Source organism: Adiantum capillus-veneris, chromosome 3, assembly GCF_014529385.1.
Source record: "Adiantum capillus-veneris isolate H3 chromosome 3, ASM1452938v2, whole genome shotgun sequence".
Lineage (NCBI taxonomy): Eukaryota > Viridiplantae > Streptophyta > Polypodiopsida > Polypodiales > Pteridaceae > Adiantum > Adiantum capillus-veneris.
This window is the reverse complement of record NC_140933.1, coordinates 35,909,871-35,932,313: the sequence shown is the minus strand read 5'-3', so window position 1 is coordinate 35,932,313 and position 22,443 is coordinate 35,909,871. Positions and strand designations below refer to the sequence as shown.

At 42.9% G+C, this 22,443-nt stretch overlaps 2 pseudogenes; one reads left to right on the top strand and one right to left on the bottom strand.

Moving 5' to 3' along the window:
- The first annotated feature begins 4,379 nt into the window (after positions 1 to 4,379).
- LOC147460746 (uncharacterized) lies at positions 4,380 to 5,749 on the top strand (annotated as a pseudogene).
- An 8,188-nt stretch (positions 5,750 to 13,937) lies between these two features.
- Positions 13,938 to 14,821, bottom strand: LOC147460745 (protein ANTAGONIST OF LIKE HETEROCHROMATIN PROTEIN 1-like; annotated as a pseudogene).
- Positions 14,822 to 22,443: the final 7,622 nt, after the last annotated feature.

The window sequence follows — 22,443 nt, the reverse complement described above, 5'->3', positions numbered from 1 at the left end:
ATGGGTAAAATAAACCAGATACAATCACAAACTGCAGCAAAAACTTCGCTCATAGGAGAAACTTACACAGAAAAACAGCAGGAAAAGAGTGAGGAATTTGGCAAAATGGACAGCGCCATCGCGTCCGGAACGGCCCAAAACCCCAGTCTACAATGTCAAAGTGCTCAAATCCGACCTCGGATGAGCAGTTTACGGCCAAACCAGGCTCCAAAATGGGCAAAAACACCTGCGGCTGTTCCTCCTCTCTTCTCCACGTTTTTCTGGTCTTCTCTCTGTTTTTTCAGTTCCCACACTTAGCTTTATTAGTTGGGCACCCTTGGCCTTTTAGATGACCTCAAACGGACCCCGAACAGGCCAAAAGCTGACCTCGCAGTGCATAGTTGTCACCTTTTTGCATCATTCGCACACCTGGCACTCAGCTTTTTTCCAATAATGCATCTCGCCACCACGTGAAGTGGCCCCAAAAAAAGGTCCTCATGATGACCTTTCTGCATAATTCTCACAAGCAAACACCCACGTTGTGTCCGTCCTCATCTGCGTGCAAATATTGACCTCGTTCGCCCTCCTGACGCCACTAGATGCCATCTGACGCACCTGCTGACCTCACGTCGTCGGCCCGCGGATAGCTTCCTCGAGAAGTTTTACGCGCTATAAACTCCTCATTATTGTAGAAAAAACATACTGGTACTGGTGATAGTGAAAATCGATGCACTATGTACATGCTGTCCTACCTGTACACGTGTGGGCCCCACGTAACCACCTGGCTCTGGAAAATGGGCAATATTTTATTTGATGCACCATGCATGGGTATGTACATATGCGCAATCCCTTGCTCCAAAAAACTCCTGACATAATTTGCCCATCCCCTAGCCTGCTAGATCATTCATGATCAGCAGCAGCAAAGAGAGATATGAGACTCGCCGCATCACAGGTCTCCTCATCCCTCACCAACACAGCTTGATCCACAGACAGCTCATCTTGCTCCACCATCATCACCTGGCATGATACAACTTAAGACGCAATCCATTTACCCTTGACTTATGTAGAACACCATCCAGGTTAGCCAGCTGATATGTGCCATTTGGAAAACACTCTACTACCTTGAAAGGGCCTTCCCACTTAATTTGAAACTTCTTTTGGAAGGTGTTGTCCAGCTTACTGTTGTAGCGCAAAACCAAGTCATGTTTGCTGCATTATTTGAAGCCAACCTATGTGTGTGTGTGTGTGTAGATAAATAAATAAATAAGTATATATACACACACACCGACACATACATACATATATATATATATATATATATATATATATATATATATATAAATATATATATATATATATATATATATATATATATATATATATATATATATATATGTATGTATATGTGTGTGCACACGTATGAATGTATGTATCTATGTGTGTAAATAAATAAATAATGTATAATGTGTGTAAATAAATAAATAAATAAACATATGTATATATGTGTCTGTGTGTATATTATGCTTGAATCAAAGATTTCCCACATAGGTCTTGAGGCATCCTACTATTGTTTTAGTACAATAATTATGATATTCAAAATTTCTATGCTTCTTCCCCTCCCCGCAACAAAACCTCTCTCTCTCTCTCTCTCTCTCTCACACACACACACACACACACACACACACACACACACACACACACACACACATACACATGTTGGGTGGAAAGTAGTTTGCATGGAGACTCTCTCTCTCTCTCTCTCTCTCTCTCTCTCTCTCTCTCTCTCTGTGTGTGTGTGTGTGATAGATATTCACTTTTGTTGAAGACTCATGCAACATTCATTGTCTTTTTAAATTGTTCCTACACCTTTGCTATGTCTTTCTCTCTTCCTAATTCTTGCCGCATCATTCATTGGGCGCTAAAAAATTATCCTCTCTCTCTCTCTCTCTCTCTCTCTCTCTCTCTCTCTCTCTCTCTGCTACAAAGGGAGGTGCGATGGCCTTGCAAATACCAAGAATAATATACTGCAAACCATAAAACAAACTAATCGACATACCTGGAAATTCCATAAGCGCATAATTGAGCTCAACACAAACAGAGAGAGAGAGAGAGAGAGAGAGAGAGAGAGAGAGAGAGAGAGAGAGAGAGAGAGAGAGAGAGAGAGAGAGAGCGATGGAGAACGTGCAAGCGCACCTCCTAGAGCGGAGTACTACACCAGCACAATGGGAGAGAAGAGAGGAGAGGAGAGAAGAGCAACACAAACACTGGGTGCAATCTCCCTCCGTGCAAGAGTGACCATTTTCCTCTTGCACGTATTTGATTTATAGATTTCTTGAATGCGCAAAGTGAGTACAAACTGGCCGGCTGGTCATAAATGGCCAAAGCTCATAAAAGAGCACTTGAATAATCAAATATACATAAAATGTAATATCCTTCTGCATAATCCATTATCTGTTGATGCTTTTGTCACCTGTCAGAAGCTGCAATAAATGGGTAAAGATCAATTCCATAACATACCTCTCCATTGGAAAGCAACTGTCCTCAGTTGCAAAAGATAAGAAATATGCAAACATTACTTGTTAAAAATAGTGATTAGAATTAGCATATAATAAAAATAGTGAAACTAAACAACATTGCATATGCGTGCTGTCATCCACATACTACCTATTCTAGTGTCCCATACCACTAGAATAAGTGGTATATGCCATATCCTGATGAATCAGGATATCATTGGTCACACTCATCATCAATAATCAATTCTCATCAATCTCAATGTCCATTCCATAAATAATGTCGTGACAAAAAAAAAGCATCAATATATACCAATGCCCAATCCAAATCCAAATATCTGTCAACATATACTCATTGCAAATCAAAATCCAAATGTCCTTCATTTTGTATACTTGGGTAACAAAATCATACCAGCTACAGTGGTGGCCAGTCTGCAACATGATTTTGTGATCGGTGTTGCCTAAATCGGCAAATCTACACCCCACGTGCTGCCTAAATTGGCGAATCTTTATTTGATATAAGTTCAAAAAGTGTGAATCTGTAGTTTGTTGTTGTGCTGCCTAAATCGGAAAATCTGCAATAGATGAGCGTTGACACACTGTCTAAATCAACGAATGTGAGTGCATGTGACCAATGGACCAAGCAAGACATAAAAAGAAAACATTTGCCACCTATTTGACACCAAATTAGAGTAAATATGTTCCACTAACAAGGCACTTACAAACTATGGCTCAATATCCGAGAGCACCCTAGCTCAAATGAGGAGCTACATAGCTAATGAATAATCATGTCAATAAAAGTTTCATACAGTGCAAGTAGTAAGTGGAGAATATAACAATGAGCCCATTAAAGAGGACAACTTGAATAAAAAATCCACAGAAATTTTTACTTTATGTAGTTTTCAACTATGTATATGTGCATGTAATAGTTAATAACATCAATTGATCAACGAGCATTAATTTATGAAAGAGTCATACGTATATTCTAGAGGTTACATGACAATAGGTTGCTAGCGATTATTACAAATGATGACCCTTATGTGCCTTTTTGATTATCTAAAATGCCAAAAATGATGAATATGAGTTCATGAAAATAAAATACAAATACCTGCGGAACAACAATGCCAAGGTCATTTAGAGTATTCTTTCAAAGGTACGGACGTTGAAGAGGTACAACATAAATGTAAGCTGAGTATGTTAGTTGAAAAACGACTTCAAAATTGATTCTAATTAATGTGACTAGAGCGATCCATAGTCTTATACTTGTCTTATAATTAGAGTAGGGTACGAGCAAACAAAAAATAACTTTTTTCTATGGCAACACATCCTCAGGGAATCTCTTATGTTTGGGATTAAGATAGAAAACGAGTTCTCATACACAATGTACATGAGAAGTTTAAAAATAACAACTTTACATGTCTAAAGTCAAGTAAAACTACACTTTACTACTAAACTGTACAAAACGTATCGTGTGTACACATTGGGAGGTCACACACAACTGCATGCTCAGTGAAAAAACATCATCATGAAAAGCATGGAATAAAATCATAATGAAAATGAGAATGGAAAAGGATCAATAACAGCCTACCAAAATGCTACAGAGGCTTTCAGAGAGAGTATTGTGCAGGGGTCACCGAAGAGCGTCCTCAATATCCGCCGTTGTAAGGAGTCGTAGTGGGAGGGGAAAGAGAGATAGCAAAATGAATGAAATGTTATATTAACCATCTGTAAAATGTGTACGGGACCAAACGCATACAATCCTTATGGATTCAATACAATGTTTGGGTACAAAATAAAAAGAAGTGAAGTGAAAGGTTAAATTAAAAGACTAAGACTAAAAGCTTAAAATTGTCAGACTAAAATCATCATCATCATCGTCAATGCCCGTGAATGCTTGACAATGAGCGTTGTCCAAGAAATAGAAACTCAGGTAGGTGCTAAGGTGCTCAAGCTTGAGAGGGCCCACCCCAGCTTGAGCACATATGTACAGTGCACCTTTTTTATATATGTGTAAGATTGCTAAGGCTAAATGTACACAAATGATGAAGAAACTGAATGGTCTAAGTTATACAAGATAGCGACTGTAAATTATATTATGATTAGTGTTAGATAGTACCTCCTATGTCCACGAGTCTTTGTTCTTTCTATACAAATACGAACTTGACATAGTTTATGCTTCTCAGACAAGAAGCAATTAAATTTTCCATGAGTATCAGAAACAATTCTATCTTGGTACGCTATTCATGTAGCATGCCTAATTAATTCTTTGAGCAAAAATCTACTAGTGATTTGCGGATTTGTTAGAGCTCTTCGAGTCCGCTCAGAAGCACGCAAGGCACAGGGAGACCATGAACGAACCAGAAGAGCTCGTAGTTTTTTGGGATTATAGGATGGGCGATCGTGCATTTTAAACGGATGGGCGATCGTGCATTTTAAAAGCTCACACATTTCCAGACCATTATGACAGCCTCGTTGGGGTACCTCGACACTCACAACATATACAAGCTTGGTACCCATACCAGCAATTACCGATGCTTCCATTTCCACGGTCGAGATCAACACATGCTAGCCAAGCGGCCAGATGCCTTGGGTGCTTCACATCCAAAAAGTCCACATGAAACAATTCACTCCAAAGCCAATGGGAAAACCCTTTGGTGAGGCTCAAGATGCTTGTTAAAAAACTGAAGAGGCCTTCCAAGCATTCAAGGATATAGTAAATAAATTAAATCTAGCTTCTGACAAGGATGTAGACCCAAAAACCTCGCAAACACTTGAGACTTTGCTCGCTCAGGTCGAGTCATCTGCTACTCTGGAAGAATAACAGAGAATAGGTGAATCATGTGCCGCACTAGCAGAGTGGTACAAGGATCCAGCAAAGACTTTTTTATATGCACAAAAAGGATTTGAAATACTCAAATGCGTCAAAGATACAATCACAAAGTTTACAGCATGCCGTTGCTTGTATGCAATAGCTGCATCCAATACAGGCGAATTTGAGAAGTCTTTGAAGAAAGTAGAACACATGGAACTGCACTGAGAGAAGACTACCCGCAATTATTAGCTCATTTATTTAAAGTTTCCAAGCCAAGCTGTTTTGAGTAGATGCACTCCCTTATTTCGTCAAGTATGTCAAGTTGAAGGAAAGACTAGTCGCTCGAGATGATCCAAGCCTTGCAACATTCTACATTCAAGCAACTGAAGCTTTCCAAGAATTAGGTCAGAATGCTGAAGCAGTACACTATGCTCTTCAAGGTCTATAATATTTTGAGGAAGCTATAATGATGTACAAGAAGGCCTTAGCAGTTTTCGATCAGTTTTCTAGAGATGAAGCAGCTTTGAAAGCAGTGAATACTGAACGTGAAGTTGACATTGCTTTTCTGAGATGGAAAAAATTATCACAAGTGGCTGCCTATTTGAAAAATTATACCATTAAAAACAAAAGTCTCCAGCCTGAGTGTGTGTGTGTAGCCGATGGTGTGGCTGCTGGCTAAAGAGAGAAAGTGTGTGTTAGCATGCGCACACACACACACACATAGAGAGAGAGAGAGAGAGAGAGAGAGAGAGAGAGAGAGAGAGAGAGAGAGAGAGAGAGAAAGTGCTACCAATCTGATGAGGGATGCATGGCGGCTTGACGGAGAGGGCGGCGGGAAAACTACGACAGAAAGAGAGAGCAATAGTGGGAAAACCACTGCATGGGTGGCTGGTTGAGGGTCCAAGAGCACAGAGGTAGCAAGCGGGTTTGGTTCAGCCAGTTCTGAGCTGACCTCACATTACCCGAAAAGGGTGGGCCCCCTCCCCTTTAAGTGCCACGGGATCCCAAAGCATGGGATCAATGGTCCCAATTGAAAGTCGGGATGGCGATCGATTTGGATCGTTGATCGATTAAAATCTAAACTCGAGATCCCGAGTTTAGATTTCGAAAAACTAATCTCGGGAGGTCAGTCTAATCTCGGGACGCCTCGCTTTCCCAGCCAGGTTTTAAACCCTCGTCATCAGCTTGGGGGGCACACGCCTTGACCAACATACCCGCTTGTGCCTCGTTGAAATAGATGTGATTTCACATCTATTTGAAGGTAAACTCGGGATCTCGACATAAAAACTAAACTCGGGATCCCGAGTTTAGTTTTTACTCGTCGACGGCTGAGATTTGCGCGCGCCTTTGATTTTGCACAAGAGCCATTGATCCCATGCTTTGGGACCCCGTGGCACTTAAAGGTGAGGGTGGGCGCCCACTATCGAGTTGGTGAGTTTGGTGCATGGCACCTCTGGCAGTCACAACTGTGATTTGACGATATTAGGAGGTGTTGGGTGGCTCTAATAAAAGAGAGGGTGATGTTGATTGGTCTGGTTGGTGGTGCTGCACTACAAGGGCCACGTCCGGATGATAGAGTTAGTTATCACGCGAGTCTCGCTCACTAAATATCTCCAGCTATGGGCAGTTCACGGGTGTAAAAGTTTGCGATCGTTATGAGTTGCCGACGAGGGACAGAGCGAGAGAGGGATGAACGAGGGGGAAGATTGAGAGAAAAACATGCACAGCTGGTGGTAGTAGCTGGATGAGAGAGAGAGAGACAGAGAGAGAGAGAGAGAGAGAGAGAGAGAGAGAGAGAGAGAAAGATCAGAGAGTGGGTTTACCTCTTCATGCAAGTAGGGTCGCTCACAGAAAAGGGGGATGGGGTGACGTGCAGTCGGAGGTGATGCTACAACTACATGGGATGGCCGACGGGTAGGTTCCAACTATTGTTGCAACAGTGGTAGGCATTGTTGGGTTTGCAACTAATCTTGAAGTGCATGTTGTGATCGTCTCGTTCTGGTTCATCATTTAAGGAAGCTGAGATCGAGCCTAGCCCTACATGATGCGAAGTTACGCTGAGAGCCAAGAAAAGAATAGACAAGGTAGTATTGGTCTTCATGCCGGGGTCGGCTCCCCCGGTAGATTGGAGGATGCAAACACATTAAAAAATAATAAATAAATTAAAACTCTGATGGCCGCTTTATTTTTTCGAACATGAATTTTTTTCTATTTTGCCCTTGTGTTGAGGATCTCGATTTTCTCTTCTTGGATGAGAGATTGTCAATTGAAAGCTCATCTTATTAATCGTAGAAACCTCCCACGTCAAAACTTCTTCTTTTTTTCCTTCTTCTTTCTCTCCTTCTAAAACAATTCTTGCAATGTCCCTTCAGGTGATCCCTATGACAAAAAACATATCCTCTTTTCCGCATTCTCCTTTTTCTACAATCTCTATCTCTGCTTTATTTTAATTTACCTTAGTCATGATCTTATTAAGTTAACCATGTTCTAATTCTATATTACATCAGGATCCAAGTGGTTGGGAAAGACAAAACAAACATAAAACTTTTGATCAAGAATCAGGTTAATAAAACGCATAGAGTAAACACAAAAACTTAGCTACACTATTTGGTCATCATGAATTGCTTCAAGGCCATGTTTATTATGCTCATAGGAACGTATTGCTAGCTCTAATACCACTGCTACAAACAGAGGCGCGATGGCCCTGCAAATACCAAGAAGAATATACTACAAACCATAAAACAGACTAATCGACATACCTGGCAATTCCATAAGCGCATAATCGAGCTCAACATGAACAGAGAGAGAGATAAAGAGCGAGATAGAGCAAGGGAGAACATGAAGGCGCACCTACTACAGTGGAGTACTACACCGACACAACGGGAGAGAAGAGCAATGCAAAAACTGGATGCAATCTCCCCCCGTGCAAAAGTGACCATTTACCTCTTGCATGTATTTGATTTATAGATTTCTTGAATTGTCAAAGTGAGTACAAACTGATCGACCGGTCATAAATGGTCAAAGCTCATAAAAGAGCACTTGAATTATCAGATATACATAAAATGTAATATCCTTCTGTATAATCCATTATCTGCTCATGCTTTTGTCACCTGTCAACTGCAATAAATGGGTAAATATCAACTTCATAACAATCTCTCTCTCCACTAAAATTATCCCTTTTCTCTTATGGACATTTAAGATGAAACATTTATTCTATGCAAAGTAGAAATTACTCTATTGACTTTACATTCTGAAAAGTAAGTCTATTGACTTTACATTTTGGAAACGTTTGTCTATCATGTCACTGCTTACAATATTACCCTTTACTCTTGCATTTTAAATCTAATGCTTCACTTTTGTTTTGCAAGGTTTCTTTGAAGTGAACCACTAAGTGACACATAGAAGCCCTCTCCTTCCTTGAAAATTTTAAGCTCCGTTATGTATAGTTTTCTTTGAAGTGAATCACTAAGTGACACGTAGAGGCCCTCTCCTTCCTTGAAAATTTTAAACTCGACTATATATAATATAGAATATAGATATAGATGATTCTCTCTCTCTCTCTCTCTCTCTCTGTCTCTCTCTCTCCCCAACTCTCCAACCCCCCCCCCCCCCCCCCCCAACACACACACAGACACACCCTCCGCTAGAGAGAGAAAACTCACTAGTTTTTGACTCAAATTACTAAGTAGGAAAGTCAGGTACATACTTTATCCTTCCTATCAATCCAAAAATCGTAGACCTAGTCATCAAAAGATCTTATCAAGCACAAGCCGATTTGTCACTCATAATTCATCTACATCTACATCTCTCTTCAAAATCTCAAAGGGTGCGCACATGATTACTTGTGATAGCCCCAACGTGACTAAAAAACGTGATGCGGCACCTAGATTCAGCTTGCCACTAGTGTTTTTGCGTTAAAGTAGGGCAGTACTGTGCATAGTTGGACGCTGCATCCGCGAGGTTATTGGGGTCATTTCTGCCTCCACCAACAACCGACGGCTTCCTCCATCACCACCAGCTGACGTCTTCCTCCACCTGCAGTGCCAACACAAGCTCACTAAACGTGCACACTTTCCATAGTTGCTGTTAGCTAGCAACATGCTAAATTAAATATGGACGAAGTCACGACAAAGTCATTGGACTCCTTCTTTGCTACATTTACCTGCACCATATCTAACTCCAACTTCCTGTTGTGACACCAACTAGCAAACTCGCCTACCACCACCTACACCAGCTGAAGTAGCTGCGCACGGTCATATTTATAAATAGCTGGCTACTCTAGGCCGTATTCTAAGTTGTGATAGTAAGCAACAGACACAATCAACAACGAGATCCATGTACCATGCGATGTACTTACAGAGCATTCGGCCTCTTGGGCATACACTGCCTCATAATGTGAGTGGCTTCCTACCATCTAATTATACAACTTCCGTTGGTGCCATGCAGGAGAATATCCTCTACTAGAGTTTCCAGCTATTGAGGTACCCCCTCAATAAGACAATGGACTGAGCTCGGTGAAGGGGATCGGGGAGCACCACAGACGGAGAGTGTGAGAGAGAGAAGGAGACACACATGATGTGGGTGGGGAGACTGTGAAGTGGCAGCTCCCTCTATACAGTATACTCACTATAAGTATAGGGTAACAATGGGCGGGCGCCCATGACCTAGGCGACCGGTCAAGGCACATAGGTTTTAACCCCAACAACCTCCCACTTAAAGGCCAATGTGCCTTTAAGCAAGATCTACTAGTGTACAACTAATAGAAGGTGAGATATTCTCTCAACCTATGCCCACTGACTCTCGATGAGCTAGTGCATCCGGCTTTACTGATAGACAAACATCCCGCTACGGAAGCCACACAGAGCTAGCTCCAAGCTCTGCAAAGAGTCTACAAGAGCTCATGCACTCCTGCCAATATCGGTCCAATACCTGCAAACCTCCCCTATGCTCTATGCCGAGATCAGTCATCGAACAACTAATCAACCCTGTTGCAAATGCTCCCATTGCAGCTGCTATGTCGGGCCTTGAGATCAGCATCTCGTACATGAGGACACCGAATGTTGATGCAACCCTGGCAACCTCTGCCCCCTCCAACTCAGAACTCAACTCATGGTAATCCTGTCCCCTATCATAGAGACCATGGCACTCTGACTCCGAGCTCTGGAGTGACTCCTCGTGCCCACCACATATCACATGTGTACCAAGAGTATCCATCTGTCCTGAATCTGCATCAAGCTCTGACATAAGCATATCAAGAAATGACTCCACAATAGCCGACATCTCAGCATCCATGTGAGTCATCTCTGTCATCACCTCTGATGACTCATCCTGCTGTGACTCACTAGAGCTATCCCGCTCTACCTGTGCATCCGTAGACGCAACCTGCACAACAAGGTCACTGCTCTGCATTCCATGCAAAGCATCCTGCAACCCACAAGCAAAAGAGACTCGCCTGCTCTCTCGCTCTCTACCTGGCTGCATGATCACAGAGACAACATCGTCTCTCCCGTGATCCACATGCAATGGGTAACGTGTACCACTCCTGGCACCTCTCGCAATCACTAGCGAACCCAAATGCATCACAAAATCTCGCTCTCGTAGCGAAATCTGACATCCACAATCTCTAAGCTGACCAATCGAGATCAAACTCACTGTCAAATCTGGTACATAGCGCACATGTCGTAACAAGTAAGATGCACCACTCGGTAATGACAGTCTCACATCGCCTGCACCTGCTATCGCATGCACCGATCCATCGGTCAAACGTACTCTGCCAAGCATCCCGCTAGAATAGCTACAAAACCATGCACGATGCGGCGTGACATGAAACATAGCATCTGCGTCTAGCAACCACTGCGAAGGGAGTGCACTATCCACATGTATAGCATCTCGTGCATAGCTCGAGGTAAAAGTGACATCCTCGTCACTAGTATACTCCGACACTACATGTGCCTCAACTGTCAAAGCAACTGAGTCCATGGAATCACTAATACATCTCTGAGACTGCCATGTCTCCTACGATGTCGCATACGACGAAAACAACGCCGTCTAACGTGTCCACAATGAACTCAATACCAACATGTCACCTGTCGGCGTGCTCGTGAATGTACATGTCTCACACGAGTCCGTGATGACTCAGATCTATCATACATATCATGTAATCTGCGCCAAAGTGCTCTCGAAGTAGTCTCATACATAACAAGAGCATATACAGATTCCGCAAGGAGCAAAGAGAGCGTAGATAGTGCCATCTCCTCTAGCTCCTGCCACTGATCGTCAGACATGTTTGAAGGTCTACCTGCATCACCACTCAATGGTCGATGCAACCCTCGCTGTGTCAATGCATCAAGCATACACTCTCTCCATGCCGCAAAGTCTGACCCATCAAACACGCGCATCTGTGAGAGGTCACAATCGGATCGATCACCTGTCTCTGCCATGAGCACAATGTAGCAAACTAGAAAGCAAAACCACCTCACCAACAACACCTGGAAATTGTCTACAAATATGGCAAGAAACACAATGTAAAACCTGTGAGACACACTCCAAAATAGAGCTCCCGCAATGTCAATACAAGCCTTGCATGCTCTAGTATCACACTGCAATCTGTGAGCTAATCACCAAGCCCACACTGTGCGGTATCGATGCATACACACGCACAAATCTCCCACCTGCAGAGAACACCGCACGCAAATGCTGAGTGCAACCTGCAATCTCTACCTAGATCGCATAAATGATACGCATAAAACTCCTGGGAAAATTTCGCCAGAGTTTCGACGCAGAATGGCTATCAACACAAAATAACCATTGTCCTGCAAGCTCAATACAATGAGCAATCAATGCGCATCAAACTACACTCAACATACATGCATAAGCTCTGCAAAACTATGGCAAACAATGCTCGAGATCACAAGACTCTCCCACCCGAGAGCAAACCACTGTCTCAAGTAAAGAAAGATACACAACTCCTCACTCTTGCGAGAGTGGATACAAAAAACACAAAACTGTGTCCAAACTGACAAAACCTGTCAAAGTGAGAGTAAACACTCGATCACAAACTATGGCGAGAATCTGGGAAAAATCGGACAGAATTTCCCCTGAAAATTGAGCAAAAACTCAAGTACAATCTCTACCATAAACCATAACACTACTCAATGCCAATGAGTAGAAATGCCAAAATGGCTCCACATTTTCACATACAATGGCATCCGCACTCAACGTACATCAACGGAGTGACTGCGCATAAGAAAACGCCAAAAGATTTGCAATCCGGAAACTTGATCAATGCGAAAACAATGCTCTCAAGAGAGCTTACCGGCACTTGAAAGTGCTCGCCAAAATGCATATATAATGGGCATCAACCATGTGCCATAAACATATGCAAACCATCCGCAAAGACCATGAATCCAAGCACAAAATCACTGCCAAAGTATTTTGTGAAAACCAGTGAAAGAAGCTCCACCTGTGTGTTCCAAAAACCTGCGTCTCTCAAGAGACCGCTTCGGTGGTGTGTAAACGCCTCCGTACTTCGTTGCCCAAGTCTACCAAAAAACCCTCAAACCACAAGGTTAATACAAGTTGCAATTGCATCTTCAGCTCAGAATTTATGCACTCAACTTCAAGCATCTCCCGTGCTTCCAAAAGTGCATCAAACTCGCACACAATGCGACAACAGAAAATCTAGAATTTCTGTATACAGTCAGTCTGAGCTGAATATCAGCCAAACGGTGAGTAATTTGTAAAAAGTTTCTTCTGCAAAGTTATAGACCACGTCGAAACGGATGGGCTATATGGACAGAATTCTCAGATCTGCATTCTACAAGGAGAAAAATGAATCTGAAAATAGTGCTGCTGCGCACACAGTTTTAAGGTAGCACCTTCACTTACACACAATCTTCCACACTCCTTTCTGAGCTTCCACAAGAGCATACATCACTCGCAACTGAGCTCACAAGCTCCCATTGCATTCTCACAAAGCTTCCAAGCTTTCTTAATCTCTCTACCATCGAGAGCGAGCGAGCTATCGCCTCGAAGCTCTCAAAGCCGTCGTGCTCTCCGCGGTCACCATAGCTCTGATACCAATTGAAGGGGATCGGGGAGCACCACAGACGGAGAGTGAGAGAGAGAGAAGGAGACACACATGATGTGCGTGGGGAGACTGTGAAGTGGTAGCTCCCCCTATACAGTATACTCACTATAAGTATAGGGTAACAGTGGGCGGGCGCCCATGACCTGGGCGACCGGTCAAGGCACATAGGCCTTAATCCCAACACTTGGTCACAAATTATGCACAGTCTTCATTAGTGATTCGTAAAATAGACTAGTACCAAGCAGTCTATTCAATCTCTTCTAGCGTTGTTATTCGCTAGTTGTTTGACATCGAGCAACCCAATCCCTATACAGAATGTTACATATTCTTTGGCCTAGAATACGCTCTCTCCAAGCACCTCTTGGGGCAGGAAAAATATTAGGATGGGGATCAAATTTCTCTTCTATGTCCATAGCATGCACGCCATGCTTTGCTAAGAAATTATGAAGTATACAACAGGCAATGACATATGATGGAGCCCATTGAAGGTCCATAGGCATATTTTTCAGAATTAACCACGTGTTCTTCATGATGCCAAATACATTCTCTATTGCAACTCGTCCTTTAGAAAGGGATGGATGAATTCATCCCAAGGTCCTTGACTAGGAGAATTACCCTCTGTAAAAGGTGTGATCATCATAGAGGAAGAGCCATAGCCTTTCTCTGCGAGGAGGTATCGTTGGATGCACAGACGCTCCAATGTAATTACTGAAGCAGAGACAACTTGTTGGGACCGCATGCGCCTATGCAAAGCAGAGCACTTCCAATGTGCAACATCGTTAGTGCCTTCAGGCACACTTATACACACATCCCACAACTTCCTCCTTGCATCGCACATTGCTTGTAGAAAAATTGAATGGAAATGATGTCTACACCAAAATTGTGTTGGAATGTCACGCTGCCTTGGTCTCCTAGCTAACCTTATGTGAGTGCCATCTATCACACCACATACATTTGAAAACATAGTGACGGCCAAGAATTCAGCTATGATATGATCAAGCCGTTCACTGGACGGAACAACATTGTATTATGAACGTAGTCGTGTGGCAAGGATATTCATCATGATGTTGCAAAACTTGTGCATAATTGATTCACCAATACCAAATGTGTTACTAATATGAGTGGCTGAATCGTTGTGGGCAAGCCTAAGTAAGGTAAAATTGATAGCTTGTTCGGGATCTATCGGAGGACGTACAAAATCATCTCTATCGATCGATGGAAGGAAAGGCACAATAGCTTCTAAAAGAATTCTAAAGGCTGGCTCAGGCATTTGGTACCTTTTAATGAAGAGGTCGTCCGTGTAATCCTCCTAAAAGTCTACACTTGCCTTTGAACTTGGGACCAAAAAGCGTGCTGACGTGGGAAGACCCACCATTCTTGAATTCAAGCCAATGCCTCGAGGTGTTCGTGAAAAATAGTTGGCAACACCATGAACAAGATAACGAGTGCAGTAAACAACATTTGTGATGCAGCACTTGGAGCAACACCCAAACCAGCTAGGCTCCATGGGAGAGTATTTCATCTTTTGATTGCCAAGGTCCTCTCATGGGAATACAAAGATATGGCCAATAGTAGACGGGTTTAGTAAACAAGCGCATTTTATTATCGATCAAAAAGTCTATTGAATCACACCATATGGCAACACTCATCTTCATATCATAGGTCATTTAGTATCATGGCTTACCAATATCTATAGTATGCGTAGAGATCCATGAATGACCATTAGGTTTGAAAGGGTCTTTTTGAGAATTTGGGTATTAAATTGAATTTCTCCTCACTCTATCACCCAAGAATGGATGGCCAAAGTGAAATAGAAAACTTGACCATTATTGATATACTCAAAGCCTATGTTATGGAAGTATATCAAAGAGATCAATGGGATTTTTTTTGAACTTAGTGGAATATGAGTATAATAACACTGTTCATACTTCTATAGGAATAACACACTTCAAAGTGTTTGAAGGAAGATCCAAAGTTATGGAAGTAGATCAAAGAGATCAATGGAAAAATTATTTGACCTTAGTGGAATATTCGTACACTAACATTGTTCATACCTCTATAGGAATAGCACCCTTCGAATTAATTTGAAGAAAGACTAAAGTTCCCAATAATAGTTAAGACACTTGTCAAGATCTTTGCTACTAATGAATATTGTAGAGACCTTAAGGAGGCTTTTAATAATATTAGGAAAACTATATCCATCACAAAAGAAAATTAAAATGCTATTGTTGATGAGCATACAAGAACCTCGACTTCCAAAGAGAATAATTGGGTATTGCTTAATTTTCCCAAAGCCTACCTAAGCTATACAATAGATAAGGGGGAAGAAGAGAACCCAACAAGTCATCAAAAATATTATGCTAAGCTAGTAGAAAGATATTATGGATTATTTTAAATCCTTAAGATGTTCAATGGATCAACTTATAAGTTACAATTAACTAGCACTGAGGTGATTCATAACTCCTTTCATGTGAGACTTTAGATTGATTCTTATAAGGATGAGCCACCCAAAGGCCCAATAATTGAATATCCACCTAAATTTGAGGGTCAAGAAGAGATCTTATATCTTGAGAGAATCCTAGGACATGAAGACAAGTTTTTATAAAGTGGTAAGACTATCAATTGATATCTTATTAAATTTAAGAGTTATCTTTTTGAAGGTGCATGGTAGATGCAAGGCATCGGGAATATAAAACACGCTATTAATGCTTACGATGACTCATATTAAAGGTAAGAACCAAGTACACTATAACATAACCCAAAGTTATCGACGCCCTATATATCGACGATCGTACCTTTCCATGTCCATATCGACGTTCTTACACTCCGTCGATATGCGCGTCGATAAGTGCGTCAATATGGAGGTGGAAATACGCGTAGAAAGGTAAAATTTTCCACGCGCATATCGATGCGCATATCGACGCTAAAAAATTGGGGAAAAAAAAACCGAATCCGCGTGCAGGGACCATTTTCGGCCTCAACGCGCGCGCTCAGATCTTGGCCGAAACCTGCGCAGCAGGTATTATGGCACTCTTCCCTTCCCCAACCCCTCTCTCTCTCTCTCTCTCTCTCTCCCCACATGTGTGTGTGTGTGTGTGTGTGTGTGTGTGTGTGTAGGAAAGAGATAGAGAGAGAGAGCGGTGCGTGTGTGTGTAGAGGAGGGAGAGAGAGAGAGAGAGAGAGAGAGAGAGAGAAAGAGAGAAGTGTGTGTGCGTGCAAGAAATTAAAGACAGAGATAGAGAGAGAAAAATGTGCGTAGGAAATTAAAACTAAAGAAAGAGAGAGAGAGAGAGAGAGAGAGAGAGAGAGAGAGAGAGAGAGAGAGAGAGAATTATGGTTTGCATAAAAAAATAAAATTAAAGAAAGAAATGAAATGAAATGTTATATTAACTCTTCAAAAGGCCAAAGTGACCTATGAGACCAAAAAGTTACAATGTGGTAGATCTGATACAAAGTCAGAATAACAAGATGACAAAATGACAAAATAAAATATTATAGAATCCTAAACTGCAGGGTGTGGACTAAGCAGCTAAAACAACTAGCTGGGATAGGTAGATCATAGGAGATCCAACATCTGTCGTCGCTGGCGGACCTCATTAATCTCCTCCATGGTCAGTAGTCTGACCGGGCGTTGTGCATGTCGAGCCAAAGTGACCTGGATCGTCCGATGCACAGCCTCTGTCGATGTTGTGTAGTCTGGCCTCCGCAGTCGTGGGCGTCTGGATCTCCCTAGCTTAGTCGCTCGTTCAATCAGTACGTAGAGAGATAGGAAAGTAGACAGAGAGAGAGAGAGAGAGAGAGAGAGAGAGAGAGAGAGAGAGAGAGAGAGAGAGAGAGAGAGAGAGAGAGAGATAGGAAAATAGACAGAGAGAAATTAAGAGATAGGAAATAGAGAGAGAGAGAGAGAAAGAGAGTGATATATATATATATATATATATATATATATATATATATATATATATAGAGAGAGAGAGAGAGAGAGAGAGAGAGAGAGAGAGATAGTGAAGTGGAGAGCGAGACAGAGAGAGAGATAGGGAAATAGGGAGAGAGAAAAAGATAGGGAATAGAGAGAGAGAGAGAGAGAGAGAGAGAGAGAGAGAGAAGTGGAGAGTGTGTGAGAGAGAGAGATAGGGAAATAGGAAAATAGAGAGAGAAAGAGAGATAGCGAGAGCGAGATCGAGAGAGAGAGAGAGAGAAAGGGAGATAGCGAGAGCGAGATCGAGAGAGAAAGAATGAAAGATAGGGTACGTAGACAGAGAGAGAGAGAAATAAAGAGATAGAGAGTGATATATATAAAGAGAGAGAGAGAATTAACTAGAGATAGCTACAGAGATAGAGAGAGAGAGATAGATAGTAGATAGAGAAAGAGAGAGAGAAAGAGTTTGGTTGGCTGACCGATTGCATGTGTGAAAAGGACAGAAACTCTCTCTATCCTCTCTCTCTCCCTCTAGAAGAAACTATGGAACTAAAAGAGGCAAAGGGGTTTTGCACTACAACAAAATAAGGTGTCATCGACGCAGATATCGTCGCTATACGCGTCGCTATGAAACCAGTCGCTATTTGCTACGCAGGTATAGACGCGTATAGAGACGTAGATTGCCACCCATATAGCGACGCAGATTGCCACGCACATAGCGACGACCATAACAGAAAATTTTTTTCTTGGGCAGAGGGCAGGTAGCCTGGCCTGTGCCCAGTTAAAAGATGGACACAGCCACAGCCAGACTTCCTGCCCTCTGCCCAAGAAAGCGAGCAGCACCAAAATATCAACCATGCTCCCGCGCATAGAAATTTCGGCATAGTTCCCTTTGTTTTTATATAAACTTTTCAAAAAAAACCATATCATGTATACGCCTCCTACGTGCTATCCATGTAGGATCTCACATGAGATTTAACGCCAATGAAAGACAACCGTACCAACTGAAAAGCATAATCATAACAAACCAGCCATCCTTCTGCCATGCTCCCCTCTGGACGCGCTTTTTGGCGAACAAAACCCTTAAGTGTTTTCATGAACCGCTCTAGAAAGAACATCCAACGGATGTGGACTGTACCTGCCACTGCAACCTCATCTACTACATGGACGAGCAAGTGCATTTGAATAGTTAGGCAGCTCGTGGGTAGATACTTCTCAATCATGCAAACTGCCTCAATGGAGTTAGCCCTTACGACTGCAATAGATTCCTCCTGTATCTCCTTGGAAGAGATCCACCGCACTAGCTCTGAAATCTTGTATATGCAGGTCCGCACTTCCTCCATTAAACACCCCTTGATAGTAATTGGAAGAATGAATTGCAAGAACTTATGCGAGTCGTGCGATTTCAACCCTGACAATTGATTGTCACGGGTGAATGCTGTCTTGAGACATCGCATATATCCTGTTGGTGTCCTGAACTCTGAAATCACCCTTTTCACTTGTCGCTCTTCGTTTTTTAGCAATACCCATGGCGCTCTTGGAAGTTTTGTCTGACCAGCTGCATTGGTGAAAGGCCACAGCTCTGGCATCTTTCCAACCGACTGCAAATCATCTCGTGAAGCTCGATTGTCTTTCATTCCCATGATTGTCTTCCAGAGGAGCTCTCCCACATTCTTGAATATATGCATTGGATCCAGCAAATGGTTAATTAGTAGATCACCCTAGTACGGCAACACATGGAGAATGGACAAACGTTTCATTCCTGGAACAGGTTGCCCCTCATGTTGCTCCCATCGGCGACGCCACTCTTGTACATGCATAGCACGATATTCGACGCGACCAAGCTGGACTTCGCGCAAGTGATGGCCATTTGGAAGATAACGGTGGTGTCCTTGATAAATTGTCTTTTGAAGAGAGGTAGAATAGCGCACATCCAAAGACTACCCGCAAATAGGACATGCATTGTATCCCGAAGTTGTTAGTCCTGCATATATCAAAGCATGAATCAGGCCAAGGCAAAGGGCTTGCGAATAGCGAGAATTTTGTAAATCAATAACCATTACGAGAAGCTTCTCCGTATCCACGCCAATCATGCATTGTCCACATACGAAGTCCATGGATCCTTGCATGCTGTTCTCCTACTGGTTCAACCGCATCTGCTATGTTGATCCCATGCCATAACTCTTGGAGCTCGTCAACTAGTGGAGCTAGATAAACATCTATGTTTTTTGCCTTGATGCGGTTGAACCAGTAGGACCAGTAGAAGAACAGCATGCAAGGATCCATGGACTTCGTATGTGGACAATGCATGATTGGCCAGGATATGGAGAAGCTTCTAGTAATGGTTCTTGATTTACAAAATTCTCTCTACTCGCAAGCACTTTGCCTTGGCCTAATTCATGCTTTAATATATGCAGGGCTAACAACTCCGGGATACAATGCATGTCCAATTTACGGGCAATCTTTGGATGTGCGTTATTCTGCCTCTCTTCGAAAGATAATTTATCAAGGCCACCACCGTTATCTTCCTGATGGCCATCACTTGCGCGAAGGTCAGCTTGGTCGTGTCGAATGTCATCCTATGCATGTACAAGAGTGGCGTCGCCGATGGGAGCAACATGAGGGGCAACCTGTTCCAGGAATGAAACGTTTGTCCATTCTCCATACGTTGCCGTACTGGGGTGATCTACTAATTAACCATTTGTTGGATCCAATGCATATATTCAAGAATGTGGGAGAGCTCCTCTGGAAGACAATCATGGGAATGAAAGACAATCGAGATTCACGAGATGATTTGCAGTCAGTTGGAAAGATGCCAGAGCTGTGGCCTTTCACCAATGCAGTTGGCCAAACAAAACTTCCAAGAGCGCCATGGGTATTGCTAAAAAACGAAGAGCGACAAGTTAAAAGGGTGATTTCAGAGTTCAGGACGCCAACAGGATATATGCGATGTCTCAAGACAGCAGTCACCCGTGACGATCAACTGTCAAGACTGAAATCGCACGACTGGCATAAGTTCTTGCAATTCATTCTTCCAATTGCGATCAAGGGGTGTTTAACGGAGGAAGTGCGGACCTGCATATACAAGATTTCAGAGCTAGTGCGGTGGATCTCTTCCAAGGAGATACGGGAGGAGTTGGAAGGGCTAACTCCATTGAGGCAGTTTGCATGATTGAGAAGTATCTACCCACGAGCTGCCACATGCGTTGCAAGTTCCATTAAATTTTACTCTAAACGTAGGGCACTCACTAGTGCTATGTGGACCTAAGCAAATGGAACACCATTGTTGCATTGGTGACCATACCTACCACATGCGTTGCAAGTTCCATTAAATTTTACTCTAAACGTAGGGCACTCACTAGTGCTATGTGGACCTAAGCAAATGGAACACCATTGTTGCTCCCTTCTTGGATACATGTGACTATTTTGAGGGGGTCGATTATCCTTAAGAGACTCTTGGATTGCCTTGGTGAGGTCTGTCAAGAATGTCTCAAATACCTTTGGCTCATTGGCAATGGGCTTTGCAGTCATGGGTTCATACTCAATGGCTTGTGAGCTAGTGGATCTCGTGTCAGTAGACACCCTCATGCCTGCTATCATCAAGTTGTCCTCTAATTGGATTGCATTGGCAGTGACATCTTCCCAGGTTGTGATACCTCTAATCACTAGTCCATTATAGATTCCTTCATTCCTCAACCCTCGAATGAATCGATCAAGCAGTTGGTTATTGTTGAAGCGCTCATTTACAGGGCAGCGAGAGTTTAAGTGCTTTAGACGACTAATGAAGTCCCTTACTGACTCTCCTTCCTTACGTTCGGCCTTCTGTAGCTGAGATGCTACACCCCAAAGCACACCTTCTCGTATGTACTCCTTTAGAAACAACCTTCGAAGGGTAGGGTAGATTGTTTTCTCATCCACCCTTAGGGTCCTATACCAATCTCCAGCCTTCCCACTTAATGTCAAGCTTAAGGCATTGCACTTATGTAGTTCGTTGCGTTCCCCTAAGGAATCACATACTTGTTCAAACACTTCAATGTGTTTCCTAGCATCTTCATCCCCATTGAATTTTTGCGTGAGTTTGGCAATTTGTACTGCCTTACTTCTAGGCTCTCTATCAGATGCATGATGCATATTTTCCGCGATAGATCGACCTATGGTTTGAGCAAACGCTGCCAAGTCACCTATGTGAGGAGGTAGGGCCGGTGGAGGTACTCTTGGAATCATATGTGGGAGAGGAACGGGTACCGGTCTTGGCATATGTGTGGATGATGCAGGATATGGAACATAACCGGGCATAGGTCCACTCGGATAAGAGCTAGGGAGCGGCACTCGAGGAGCATAAGCAAGTGGTACAATTGGAGGTGTGGGGGCCATGTGTGCATAAGGGGATAGAGGCACATATGGTCGAGGCCCCATATTAGGTACTACGACACTAGGTAGTGGCACTGCGCTAACCGTAGATGTCATCGGTACATTCTCTGTCAGGCTTATCCCTGGAGTGAGCACTGTGTTTTCCTTAATAGAGGGTTGAGCCAAGTTAGGGAAGCTAAAGTTTTCGCTCGGAGGCTCAGATTGCATAGAGACCCCAGGTGAAATGACGTAAGATGGGTCCATGGGGCTCATTAGAGGAGTCTCCATTTGTGATAGAGTAGGCTGTTGAGCCTTGCTCGTATCCAGAAATCTCATGGGGCCATTTGAGAGTATATTTACCCCTCGGTTTTGCCTTTCTGATTGAATAATGCCATGGATAACATTACAGATCATTTTCTGTTGATCTTCGATGCTCGTGGCACTAGAGGTGGATTGTACAATCTCTATCCATCCTACATGGTAGGCGTGGCCAGAGTGTAGATCCGTCAACACCTCAGTGTGGAGGTCGTATGTCCAATGATCATTAATGAACAATCCTTCTAGAGTCGACGTGTTAACGGTTTCTTGTGAGGTAGAAGCAATGTTGCTCCCCGTGGTTTTACTTGCCACCAACGGTACTCTAGAGGGAACTTCTGAAGGAGGCAGCTCAACAAGGCCTTCTTGGTAAGAAGTTGGTAGGATATCCACATGGACACTCTTTGGGGGTGTGGGGTCCACGTGCGATGTGAAAGGAGATTCCACTTCCCCACCCCCTTCGCGTGCTTCA